Below are 14,510 nucleotides of genomic sequence, written 5' to 3'. Positions count from 1 at the left end.
CTAGTTTTAATCCATTGTGGTCTGAGAAGATACATGGGATAATTCCAATTTTTTTGAATCAAGGAAGATATTCTGCATTAAATTATTTTCAGATATTATTCATATGAAAAGTAAGTAATGTTTTATAGGCCTGTATTGCCCCTGATTTGGTGAATATTTTGAAAATTATGTCAGTAAGTAGGAAATTAAAATATGAGAATGAAGCAGCTCACACATTTCAGAGTTTATACTTAGCATTGTTGAATTGAGCCATAATGTTGTGGCATAAAGCTTGGACTAAGCTTTACTGCAACTTAAACATCCCACCAAAAAAATTTTTTTTAAAAACTATATAAACACACACATTCACTGGAGTCTTTCTTGTGGCCTCTTTCATGAACTACATTTTTGACATGACATTCTGCTTTAAACACTGTATGTACTTAATAAATATTTGTTGAATTGAACATTTCACCTCTCAGAACTATGTAAAGATGAGACCTAAGCAAAGATATCCTTTGAATCAAGATGAATGTTAAAATTATTCAGGATTTTAAAAGGAGCATGTTTCTTTCTGACTTTGAATGTTATGTTCTTGTTGAAAATAAGAAATACATAAAAATAAGTGTATGTATTTTATATATTCAGAAAATACATAAAAATAAAATGAAAAATATGAAGATCATCAGTAATTCCACCATGAATATTACACTTCCATTACCATTTTGTATTCCCTTCCAATAAACTGTTCTTTTAAAAATCGTGCCACTTCAGTAAAGTTGCTATCAATTTATTTTCTTAAACTGGTGTTTTCTAAAAAAGTTTGCTCTGAAGTTAACTACTGTAGGAAATCCTATTTTGATAATTTTTTTCTTTCCATAGGGAGCCAAAAAAAAAAAAAAAAAAAAAGAAAAGGAAAGAAAATTCTCCTTTGTGGAAAAAGGAGAGAAAATGGAATGTATAATGTTATAGGATATCTGAACTTTCATACTTTTTTGTAGGTATTTGGACAATTAGTTTTTTCTTTCTTAACATAATATTTTTACACTCAACAGTATTAGGATTCTTGGTTACAAGTGACAAGAAATCTAATTGTAGTTCAGGAACCCTGAGCATTTTCTGATTGTTAGACCTGCCCCCTTCCGCTGGAGAAACTGTTTTAGAAATTTTATGCTTGGCTGTCTTAATCACAAACTGGCTTGCCTGTTTCCTGCACCCGCCTGTATCCATGTGCTAATAGGAGACAACAGTCTCACACTGCCCTATGGTCTGGATACAAATTAGGCTCCAGAGCTGACCAATGGACTGTGTCCCATAATCAGCTAATACAAATTAACAGGGCTGCATCCCTCATTTACATAAGAGGACCTGAATGGGAACTTGGGTGGGAAGTCAGGGCAGAAATTTTGGCTATAAAGACTGCCTCTTTCCTTTGTTCAGGGAGACACTGATCTAGGAGTCTTCACTCCCCGGTGCTCTCCTTGCTTGCAAACAATAAAGCGCTGTAACACCAAAAAAGGGCTGTCAACTATTAAAAGAGCTATAAGACCAACGTTGGTCTTAGATTCCTCTGTGCGAGCACCTCACAACATAATTAGCACTGTATTAGGTTAAAAAGAATTTAGTAATCACTAAACTACGTACATGCACACACAAAAGTATGGGTTCATCTGGGGCTTAGGGATGTCTAAATCTAAGGACTCAAAAGCTGTCAGATTTTTTTTCTTTAGTTCTTTCCTGTCTCTGAGAGTTAGCTTCACTTTGTTATACTGCCTCTTTATACTTATCTTCTATTTTTTTCTTTGACTTATTGTGTTTGTGAAAAGGTCTTGTGCTAGTTTTTCTTATTGCTCATTTGAAAAACTATCAGTACTGCTGATTAACTAGTAATTTCAGATATTGTTTTTGTCTTTTTATTTTAGATGCAAAATAAACATCCAGAAAAAAAGTTTGGTTTAATATTCTTGTAAGATTTACAAAGTATTTCACTATTCTTCCTCTAAAAGATAATTTCAAATGAAATAACTGTGACTAGATTCTCATTTGCTTAATGGCTGAAAAAGTCTTCCAACTTACACTAGGGACAGGTAGATAAATTTTAGTATTTGAGACCAGTAGTCATATATTCATTGTTTTTTTTATCTCCCATATATTAAGGTGTTAAATGCCTTTATGAAAGAGATAAGAGTTTTACCTAAAGAATGAGAAAGAATTGATTTCCTTTTTTATGATTCGTGAAGTTTTCTTTTTTTTCTGAATGCTTTAAAAAAAAACAAAACTTCACATTGTCACAGAGTTTTCTTGCTGATCACCTAATGTGATCAATGTGTTTTTTTAAGGTGACCCTTTGAGATCGCTCTTACAGACTAAAGAGAGGCACTGAATTTTCTAATGTTGTGGAAGAGGTTATATTTAGCTGTTGGTATTTCAAGTTGGAACACTTCATTCTACTGTGCTTTTAGTTAATGAGTCATCTGGAGAAAATGGACTGCCTCTTGCTTTTAGGAAGAGTCTGTAGCAAATAATAATAATAAGCGCTGTGGGAGATTTTCTGCCAAATAAAAAACTTAAAGTGGAAAATGTTTTGTAATACATTTTATTGCCCATATGTAAAATACATACTAAAGGTATAGAAGCATTTTGCTCGTTATTGTCTACAGCTGATAAAAACCAAAAATACTAACCCCAATGTCTAAGCGTTTGTGTACATTATTATGGGTTACAGACAAGTGAGAAGCCAGCATAAACTCTATGAAATTCTTTTATATACAGAATGCTACAGCAGTGGTCAAATCTTAATGATAATTGTCAGTAACTGGGAAAAGTACTGTGATTATTGAAGTATTGATGTTTTTTCAAATATTTTTATATTACATGTAATTTTTTATAATTTTCTTTGTTACCTCATATCTACTTTGCTACGATAGCTTTACAATATAAGAAATTCTTTGAGAGGTAAATAGGTGGCAAAGGATGTGGGAGGTACTGATTCTAATTTTGGCTACCTTTATATTATATATGTCACAATGATTGCATGCTTAAATTTTCTCATCTGCATAATAGTTGACATGACATGTGAATTCAACCAACCATGGATTGAAAATATCTGGGGAAAAAGCTAAAAAGCAATGCAACAATAAAAACAATACAAATTAAAAAAACAATATAGTAGAACAACTATTTACGTAACAATTACATTGTATTAGGTATTATAAGTAATCTAGAGATGATTTAAAGTATATGGGAATATTTGTATGACTTATACACAAATACTATGTCATTTTATATGAGACTTGAGCATCCGTGGATTTTGGTATCTGCGTGGTGTCCTAAAACCCATCCCCCACGGATACTGAGGCATGACTATAGTTTGTTCCTCATGACTTTTCATGCAGGAATGAAAGTAGGTAGCATGAAACAAAGAAAAGTATTTTATAGTAGAAAACAGGAAATTTTAAGATCATAGAGTTCAGATTTTAAATCCAGGATGTCTTTTTGAAGTAAACTTGCCAGGTCTCCCTGGGGCACAGAATGACTATATCACTGGAACCGTGAACTGCGGGATTATTTTTTCTTTTTCTTTTTCTCAGGTTTATTTATTTAGCGTGGCTCTATCTACTATCTATCTACTTATCATGAAACTATTGTGAGCTCAGTATCGTCGGCTATACCAAGAATACCAGACCTTTATTCATTTTTAACATTCACAAAGATATGGAATATACCAGAAGGAAATTTGGATCTTTTGGTTCTTCCTTGGAAGAGACGGCATTTTGTTTCTCCCTGCACATGGAAGTCAGTGTATAGGCCAGTTTTTGCCATGGGAAGACAGCACCCGTTGTCAAGTCTCTATCTTTTTTGTGTATCAAGGAGTCATTTCTTTGCAGTGAAGTAGAGTGTGCCCTATGGTATAGCATTCTGTGTCCTTAATCATAGTAATATGGGAATATTGGAGAGTCATTCATGTTTGAGAGATTAGTTGATTTGTTCTTTCAGCATTTATTTAATGAATGTACTTGCATTTTTTATATCCTAAACTCACAGTGTCTAAAACTGAATTCCTGATCTTTCCCCCAAAACCTATTTCACCTGTAGCCTTCTCTATTTCATTTGATGGCAACTCGATCCTTCTCGTTTTCTGGATAAAAACCTTAGAATTATCCTTGATTCTTCTCTTTCTCTCATATCCCATATCCAATCCTTCAGGAAGTCCTACTGGTACCACTTGTGAAAAATGTCCTGAAATCTAATCACTACCATCTCCACTGCTAAAGTCATCTGTCCTACCCCACCTCTCCTTTTGTACCACCATCATCCTTTGCCTGGATTATTACAATAACCTCTTAGTAGTTTCTCTCCTTCTGCCCTTGCTGCCTTTATTATATTCTCAGCACAGCAGACAGGTTGACTTTTTAAAACTGTTAAGTCAGATAATGACACTCAGGTAAAAATGAGTAAGATACAAAAATGGTAAAGGAATGAAATACTATTTGCAGGTGAAATGATCATATTTTTGTAAAATAAAATATGACAACTGAAAAATAATTAGAAACAAGAGCATTTACATGGTGGGTAGTTAGAGAATTAACACACACATATTTTTATGCTTTTCATATATAAAATCCTCAAATTATAAATTAGCAGTAACATAAACAGAATATAGCCATATATCAAGAGGCTAATACAAGTGGGGTTTATTCCAAAATGAAAGGATTTGTTCAAAGTTAGGCTATCTATTAATATAATTTACCATGCTCCCCCACTCCACTTCCCACAGGGTTTCTTTTGTTTGCTCAGCAACTCCAGACCAGCTAAACTGATGAACTTCTCTGTTATCTGGTAGCTGAACCACACCTTCTCCAATGAGGTCTCACCCTTTAAAAGTTTTTTCCTTCACTGGATATTCTTCAGTCAGTCCTAGGGTATCATATGGAGCTTTCTTATATCTTATAGTTACTCTTATAGTTAATCATTCTTTATGTTGAACTTCCCCTGTTTAACTTATTGTGTGATGTATGTCTTTTGATTGGACACAGGCCAATGTACAATATTAATAGATTTTAAGAGAAATTTTTATATAGTTATTTTCATAGATGCTAGAAAAGCATTTGACAAAATTCAACATTCATTCTTTTAACTTTTTCTGAATTGAAGTATAGCACACATAGAAAAGTATACAAATCATAAGTGTACAGCTGAAAGAATTACCTCAAAGTAAACATACTTGTTTAACTACCATCCAGTTCTGGAAACAGAACTTGGCCAGCAGCCCAGAAGCACCCTGACCCCCCTCCTTCCCCAGAGGTATCTTCTCTCCTGACTTCTAACGTCAGAGGTTAGCATTGCTGGTTTTGAACTTTAAATAAATGGAATCACATAGTGTGTATTTTTTGTCTCTGGCTTCTTTGGCTCATCATTGTGAGCTCTATCCACATTGTTGCATGTAGTAGTAGTTTGTTCATTTTCTCTTCTGTGTCCTATTCCATTGCATGAATTCATCTCAATTTATTTTTGTGTTCTACTGTTGATAGATATTTGGGTTGTTTCTAGTTTGGCTGTATTACAAACAGTGTTGGTATATGAACATTCTTGTATGTGTCTTTTGCTGCTCATGTGCACACATTTCTGTTGGACTTATAGGTAGGAATGGAAATACTGGGTCACTGGATATGCTTGTCTTAAACTTCATAAAATATTTGCCAGAAAGTTTTCCTACGTGTTATATTCCCATCAGCAGGACTGAGAATTCCAGTTTTTGCACTGTTATTTTCACTCTTCTTTTTTGGGGGGTGGGGGTGGGGGTGGGTGGGAGGGTGGCAGCTGGCCGGTACAGGGATCTTGGACCTTGGTGTTATCAGCACCATGCTGTAACCAACTGAGCTAATTGGCCAACTCCTATTTTCAGACTTAAACAAACAAACAAACAAATAGAAAACATCTTTTAGTCATACTGGTGGTGAAGTAATGGTATCTCATTGTAGTTTTAATTATATTTTCCTGAGTATGACCACTAATGAAGTTATGCATTTTCTTATTTGTTTATTGACTGTTTGGATGTATTTCTTTGTGATTACACATTTAAGTTCTTTTACCCAGTTTTCTATTGGGTGTTTAGTAATTTTTGATCAATTCATAGTAAATCTCTATTCAGGTTATGACCCTATTTGGTTGGCATCGCCTTTTCTGATTTGCTTTTCATTCTCTTAATGGAGTCTTTGATGAACAGATGTTCTTCATTTTAAGGAGGGCCCTCTTTTTGGTGTTCCTCTCTTTTTATTTTAACTCTCTGGAAGATTTTGCCTATGGTTGGTGTTCTTTCTTCCTTAAATGTTTGGTGGAATTCACTGGTAATGCCATCTACACATGGAGTTTTCTTAGTGGAAATGTTCCATTAAAAAATAGTTAAAGAATCTTTTTAGATCTTTTTCACTTCCTAAATTGGCTTTGGTAAAATTTGTTTTTCTGTGTATTTATGCATTTCATCTAAGTGTTAAAACGCATTACCATACCCATGGTTATAGTGTCTTTTTGTGATCTTTTAATACGTGTATGATCTACGGAGATGTATCCTTCTTATATTTCTGCTGATGATTTTTTTATGCCTTCTATGTAAGTGCTCATCAATTTTGTTGGGCTTTTCAAAGAACCAACTTTGGCTTTGTTGTTACTCTGTAGAACATATTTGTTTTCTATTTGTACATATTCAGTTCTCTTTGTTTTTTTTTTTTTTTCCAATTTTCTTTGGGTTTAATTTGCAATTCTTTTTTTTATACTCTTGAGATGGATCCTTGACCATACAAAAATACATTTTTTATATTTGGCAAAAAATTTGCATAAAATCAGAAGACAAATTACAAACTGCTGTAAATTACCAGTTACATCATAGTCCAAGACCTACTTCTTTAATATGTAAAGAACTTCTATAAGTTAATAAGAAAGCAGCAATTACATGTTAAAAATTAGCTTCCAGACAATAAAACTGGAACAGATGACTGTGAACAGATGATGGATAGAAAAGTTAATATTAATGGCACTAGAACATGAGATGTTCATTCTCTCATTAGAGGAATTCAAAATAAACCTGTTATATTGGCAAGTATTTTAAAAATTAATGCCCTGTGATCTATGAACTGTATATATGTGTAGAGATTCTTCTTCCCATGTTTCCTGTAAAAACAACAAAAAACCCCCAGATATAACCTAAATATTTATTCTAGAAGTTAGGTTGTAGCTATATAATGGAAAACTATGAAACCACTAAAAGGAGGTAGACTAAAGGTACTGGTTATTGTGGAACAAGTTCCAGGAAAGGTTGGTTGCAGAAATATATATTTTATTAAAAGAGTTTTTGGGTGAAGTGTTTGTGTTTTGTGTGTGTATAGTGAATTTCTGAAGTACCTAAGTGTATTGAACAAGGTAAAAACTTAGTGTTTGTTGCCTTGTACTTATGGAGCTGGATTTACATCATCTGGTATTTAGCACAAACTATTCAATATTATTTTTGATTACAGTTTATTTTCTCACATATTGTAAACTCATAGAAAATAAAAGATGTGGACTGTGTTTTGTACTTCATTATTTGCTCTACACTGCCTAGCATAGTACATTAATGCTATATAATAAATATTTTGTTAATGCAAAACAGAATTGTTGTGTCATACCTCTCTGTAGTAGATAGGTACAGCAATCATTATTTTATTCTCATGTTACAGGACAGTAAACTGAGCCCAGGTGAATAAGTGACTTATCTAAAGCATCGGTTTGCAAACTATGGACTTTGGGCCAAATTTGCCTTACCACTTGTTTTTTTATTGTCTGGAAGCTAAGAAAGGTTTTTATATTTTTTAATTTTGGGAGGAAAAAAGAATATTTTGTGACATGTGAATGTTATATTAAATTCAAATTTTAGTATCCATAATTAAAGTTTATTAGAAGATACACTTATTCCTTTATGTGTTGTCTGTGGTTGCTTTCCTACCACTGTGGCAGAGCTGAGTAGTTGCAATAGAGATTGGATGTGGCATTCTCATTGCTTCTTCACACTGCTGCTTGGCACACTACACATCTCAATGATGCAGTTATAATTCAACAGTGTTTAAAATGTCACGTGTATTGCTGTGCTATAACACTGTATTTTTTATTACTAGTGCATATACCTATCATGTCAAAACAAGCAAAGGAGAGAATTTCATGATTTTAAGGGACAGTACTTGCAATATTTTATCAAATTAGAAGCATTGGATTTATTATGCACTGCTAAAAGAATACAATATACATTGCCATCACAAGGCTGAGCACTTACAGTATTCCAAATTCATAGGAAAGCAACTCATAAAAGTTAGAAAATTTTAAATGTAATATCTTGTCACAGCAGAATATTATACACACTCACACACACACAAACAGTGAAAATGAGGCATCACCCAAAATAAGATTTCAGATGGCTCTTTTGTTAGCCATGCAAGGAGAGCCATTTATTAATGATAAGTTAATTAAATTGTGTTTTATTGTAGCAGCCAAAGAAATGTGTTCAGAAAAAATAAATTTGTTTAAAACTAGTAGCCATTTGGTGATAATAGTTGTTTTAAGAATTGAGGACACTGGGTGCAAGATTTCAAGCGGTTTTCTTTGGCTCTGAAGAGTCACCAGATATTACTCACACCAATCAGTTGTTGTATATTCAAGGACTCAGTGCTGAGTTTGATGTGACTGAAGGATGAATTAGCCTTCATGAAAAGTCTGTGTGGAACATATGCTGACAAGAAGTTCAAAAAGAAGTTGAGAAAACACTAATTCAGTATAATCTGAAGTGGGATCTGTTAAGATGTTCTACAGCTGATAGTGGTAAAAATATATAAAAAGTATTAATTGGAGAAATTTACAAAGTTTGTGAACATTTAACGTTTTTAAAACCTATGATTATTCACTGTATTATTTATCAGCAGGTATTTTGTGGGAAATTTTTGAATCTATCATTTATTATTGAGCCAGTAGTATCAACAGTGAACTTTATTTGTTCTCAGGAAGAGATGGGTCCATAAGATTTTGTCAGAAATTTAAGCTATTTGACTTACCCTCCCTCCCATCATTTAGATTATTTTAGTTTTTTTTAGCTCATGGACAAGATTCAAATTCTTCTAAACAAGGGGAAGCTCCTTTAACTACTGTTATTGAACATCTAATGGGTTTGAAAATTAGCTTTTGCTGCAGACTTTTTATTGTTTTTTAATGGTATTGATATTGTTTCTTAATTGTGAGGCAAAACAGTGCTTATATGCAAAATGGTAATGTCATTTGACAGCAACTAATGTAGTTTGAATCACAAATAATGTCAAGCTGCTTTATGAATGTCCCATTCTGTCAAAACTTTTAACAAGAGGTCTCCATCCCCACACACATTTGTAGCAGTTATATTTTCTGGGCTCCAGCTGTAGTATCAGCAGTGTTTTTTAGACCCTGATACAACGGCAGAGGTAACTTCCTTATTTCAAAATCCACCTAACAGTGCAATCTAGGAGTTTCTACCTAATCTTGAATTGAAAGTGGTTAATGTGCAATGTAGTGACATGCTAAAAGGGAAATATCAAGAGAACACTCTAAAAATAATTCTGTAGGGCCAGCCCCGTGGCTCGCTTGGGAGAGTGCGGCACTGGTAGCTCTGGAGGCCGTGGATTCAGATCCTATATAGGGATGGCTGATGCGCTCACTGGCTGAGCGCGGTGCTGACAACACCGTGCGAAGGGTTGCGATCCCCTTACCAGCCAATAAATAAATAAATAAATAAATAAAAATAATTCTGTAAATGCTTCTGAGTGATGAATATGTTCAATTAAAATCATATGCTTATGGATTGATATCAATCTTTGACAGTATCCATCTGTGTGAAAAGATACTTTCTTTTCTTTTCTTTTTTTGTGGCTAACAGGTACAGGGATCTGAACCCCTGACCTTAGTGTTATAATACCACACACTGATTTAATGGCCAGCCCTTGAAAAGACATTTTCAAAGTTGAACTATGTAAAATCATTATAGGTCAGTGTTAACAGATGAACATTTGCAATCGATTTGGATGATAGCAAGCAGTGATTTTGAACACCAGTCAGGTGAAATGTTATTTTCCTCCCCCAAATTATATTTTTCTCATTAGGAGACCTGAATAACAAAAAAATTTGTTCAATTATTATTTTAATGTTCTAGATTTCATCAGTAAATTTTATTTTGGAAGTTTGTTTTTTCTCTTATTTTATAAGTACCTAAATAATGTTCTTTGTTCTTTTTTTCTTTTTACACACAAAGCCTAAAATATTTGATACCTCACCTTTTACAGAGAAAACTTACTGACCTCCCTTCCCTCCTGAAAGAATGCTAAAAAAGATGTCAGATTAGAAACTAGTCTAATTTTGTCTAATTAGAAACCAGTTATTCATTGGTTTGATTGTCCTTTATTCTCATTTTAGAGTTCTTGCATTTAGATAATACTGAAAAATGGTCAAATTTGGGAAAGTTTATTATCTCCATAGTATAATTTAAATCTTTGAAATGTTGGGAGATTCACCTCAGTAGAGGATATCCTGTAGGGTATCCTGCAACGCTTTTCTCCTATAGTAGCTAAAAACTTTGGATTTCAGGGCTTTGTATTTTTTACCTTTTTTTGTTTGTTTTTGCTTCCAAATGGACTGTTAATGGTTTGCTCAAAGTGTTTTACTTTTGAAATCCAGTTTGCACTGTAAAGAATTTATATTCCACATTGTACTGAGTCCAGTATTGGTGGTGGTTTTAAAAAACAACATGAATAAAAAAAAAAAAAAAAAAAAAAAAAACATGAATGCTTTCTTCAAATCAATAACTTGCTGGGCAGTTTTATTTTAAATCCTGTGGGAAATTTGAGTTTTAGGATCTCATTTACCATAACATGATACATTTCTACACTGTGTATTTTAGCAAATAATATTTTTATGAAAAAAACTTTTGCATTAATATTATCTTAATTCAGTGCATAAGAAAGATACATTTTCAGTTCTTTTTCTAAATGTAATTAACCATTTATTCTTTACAACTGCCTTCTGACAGTTTATTGCTATCCCGTGAGAATTTACAGCTGGGGACATCTTTCACAAAAGAATATTTGTAATCTGTTCAGAAGTCATGAAACATAATAATGAGATGATCACCTGTGAACCAGTATTCTTCTTTTAGCTGATATAAAAGGATTATTGACATTTACCTTCTTGATGCTAATATCTCAGTAAAAACATTATATTCTCATGATTATTTTATAATTGAGTCCTATTCTTTAACATTTCCTTTTATGGAGTATTTTTGTCTCTTGGCACTTTGCTTCTGAATTATAGTTCCCCCCTTTAAAAAAATGCCTATTTATAGTTAGTGCGATTAAAAACACACTTCCAGTTTCAGAGCAGATTTATCATCTTCCCTTCAGGCTGTTCTTTAATATGGAGCTCTTAAGAATGAATATCTTACGATATTACCCAGATGTTTTAAACTTCAGCAAACTTGTGGTTTTCTTTATTGGAATCTTTGTAGCATTAGGAAGATGAAAGAAAATATCTCAGTATCTAAACACTTTTCATATTGGTTTTAATGTCTTTTGCTGCAAAGGCACGCATAAGAGAAAACTATGCTGACAAATTTTCAAAATTCTTGCTTTTAAAAGGTAATATCAAAGTGAGAATTGCATTAACAGTAATGTAAAAATCATATTGTGTATTCTATGTCCTTTTGAAATTACACTTATGTGATTAGTATTTGTTTTGTATAACTGTAATATTTGGTTAATTGTTTAATAGATTATTTGACAGATTTTATTCTTCATTACTTAATACAGTGGGGATTGAGAATGTTTTGCATTGTGTCTTCGAAAATATTGGGGAAGTTTAAATTTAAAAATTTAAAGATGTCAGTCATTTAGTTCTTTTTTAAGTTTATTTCATTTTTTGGTGGCTGGCTGGTATGGGTATGCAAACCTGTGACCTTGGTATTATAAGGCTGCACTCTAACTAGGTGAGCTGACAGGGCAGTCCTTAGTTCTTTTTTTTAGATGGTAGCCTAATTGAAAATTCTCTGCAAGATCAGCACCCAACAGTTATTTCTCCACAATTATAAAAATAATTGGTAACATTTATTGAGTGCTTACTATGTTCAAGGTAAATGAAATGAAAGCGTGAAATAGTGCACCACGCACGCACGCGCGCACACACACACACACACACACACACACACACACTTTGGGGAAGCAAGTGTTTGATCTCAGTTGTTTAGATATAAGTTGATTCTCCCCTTCCCCCCACCAGGTAACAGTGTATATATGTGTTAACATAAAATTTATGTCTCATACTTAAATTTCTCTCTAAAAACAATGTTCTACATTCTTGTTTTTCTGAATCCTTTTGCCTTAATTTTCTACCTAATGTGCATGCAATAGGTACCTGGGACATAGGCAAAAAACAGGTCAATGTTAAATTCTTTTAAAAATATTCAAGGGGAATCTGTATTTGTTAAAACTAGTAGAGGCTGGTAGTCGGTACTGTCTTAAATATTCAACAACAGCAACAGCAGCAAGCCTTGTTTACTCTTTCCATAGTTTGTCCATCCAGCCATTCATTCATTTATCAGTTTTTTTTTTTTTCGGTATGTGCCTTATATCTGTCAGCACTATGTTTAAATATTGTGGAACACAAAAAGTGATAGTCTTTAATGCTATGTTTTACAAATGAGGAAACCTAATCTCAGAGAATTTAAGACTTGCCCAATGTTGTATAATTAGATGAACACAAAATTAAAGCCAGGTCTGTCTGACACCAGAGTCTTTGTTTTTAACCGTTGAGGAATTCTGCCTACCCTGATGGCTTGAGATGTCAAATCATTTATCAATATCAAATTGGTTTTATTTATTTATTTATTTATTTATATATTTTTTTTGTCTTTTTCGTGACCGGCACTCAGCCAGTGAGTGCACTGGCCATTCCTATATAGGATCCGAACCCGCGGCAGGAGCGTCGCCGCGCTGCTAGCGCAGCACGCTACCGAGTGCGCCACCGGCTCGGCCCTTCAAATTGGTTTTATATGTAAGGAATTTGGCCATATTGGTTGGCCTTTCCTTCCTTCCTTCTTGAAATCTCCCTCTCTCGGCTCTTTTTCTGGCAAGTGGCTGTTTCTCTTCCTCTTTTCTGGTACTTTCTCTTAAATATTGATATTCTCCCCATTTCTTTCCTCTGGGTTCTTCTCATGTGTCTAGGCATGGGTTGTTCTTTGGAGGTGGTGTTTACACTCTTACAGATTTAAGATAAGAGTATGTAAGAGTATGTCTTCAATCAAATTTGGAAATTTTTAAGCCATTATTTTTTCAAAAATTTTTTTCTGCACTGTACTTTTTCTCTTTTCTAGTACCCAGAGGAAACAAATTTTAGATCTTTCAATATTTTTTAAAAATAATTTTTCTGTCTGTTAAGAATAGAACATTTTTATTGATTTTTCTTCAAGTATTCTGACTCTTAACTCTGTCTTTATTTTGCAATTGAGCCCATCTAGTGAGTTTTAAAATTTTGATTATTGCATTTTTAAGTTCTAAGATTTTTACTTGGTCTTTTTTATATATTCTGTTTCTTTGCTGAGTCTTTCATTCTTTCCAGATATTTCAAGAATCCTAGTACTTTGTGGTTCCTTGTAGCTCTGCTTTTTGGTCCTCTACCCAGAGAACTGAGGCTTTCCCCAGCTCTGCCACTTACTTCCTTGACCGTACTCATGTCTGGGGTTAAATGGTAGTCAGATACAGAGAGAATAGTCTAATTTTAAATCTGTTCAATGGATTCTTAACTCATATATCAATTGATTCAGTCTAGATGTTTATTTTTTCCTTTTTAAAAATTTCAGCCCTCTAATGAAATTCTCCGTTCATTCATCTAATTTATCCTTTGTTTTCTTGAAAATATTAATTATAGTTATTTTGAAGTGCCTTTCTTTAGTTCCAGTTTCTGAATCATTTCTGAGTCTTATTCTTTTGTTTTTTCCTTTTTGTTTTTAGTCAAATTATTTTACCTCTTGCTATAACTTTCATTTGTTTATTGTAGGGGCTGGCCAGTTGGCTCAGTTGGTTAGACTGTGGTCTTATACCACCAAGGTCAAGGGTTCAGATCCCTGTACCACCAGCCAGCTGCCAAAAAAAGAACTGTAGATCTTTCAGATTGTATCTTCTACCAGAGTGTTCACCCTTTTCTCTGTGAGGCTGTTACAGAGTGAGGGGAAGTCAAAGATGATTTTTCAGCATTTTGGAATCAACATGGCAGAATAGACAGTCCCCAGTGTCACACTCTCCCACAGTCAACCAATTTACAACTATTACAAAGCAATGACTGCAAAGCTGGGGCCGCTAGAGCTCAGGGGAAGAGGAGGAGATTGATCTACAGAGTTTATGAAGGCAGGAGAAGCCACGATGAGAGAAAGAAAGGACTGCTCCAACTGTTTGGAGCTCAGACCACTTCAAGCCTGGCCCTGGTGAGCACATGGAGCAAGA

General features: G+C 33.7%; 1 protein-coding gene across 2 annotated transcripts in view; it reads left to right on the top strand.

Moving 5' to 3' along the window:
* ADK (adenosine kinase) overlaps nt 1-14,510 on the top strand; it is a 556,699-nt gene that overhangs the window by 140,796 nt on the left and 401,393 nt on the right. The window lies entirely within an intron of this gene.

Source organism: Cynocephalus volans, chromosome 7 (genome assembly GCF_027409185.1).
Source record: "Cynocephalus volans isolate mCynVol1 chromosome 7, mCynVol1.pri, whole genome shotgun sequence".
Lineage (NCBI taxonomy): Eukaryota > Metazoa > Chordata > Mammalia > Dermoptera > Cynocephalidae > Cynocephalus > Cynocephalus volans.
The sequence above is the reverse complement of the archived record's forward strand: the minus strand, read 5'-3'. Positions and strand labels throughout refer to the sequence as shown.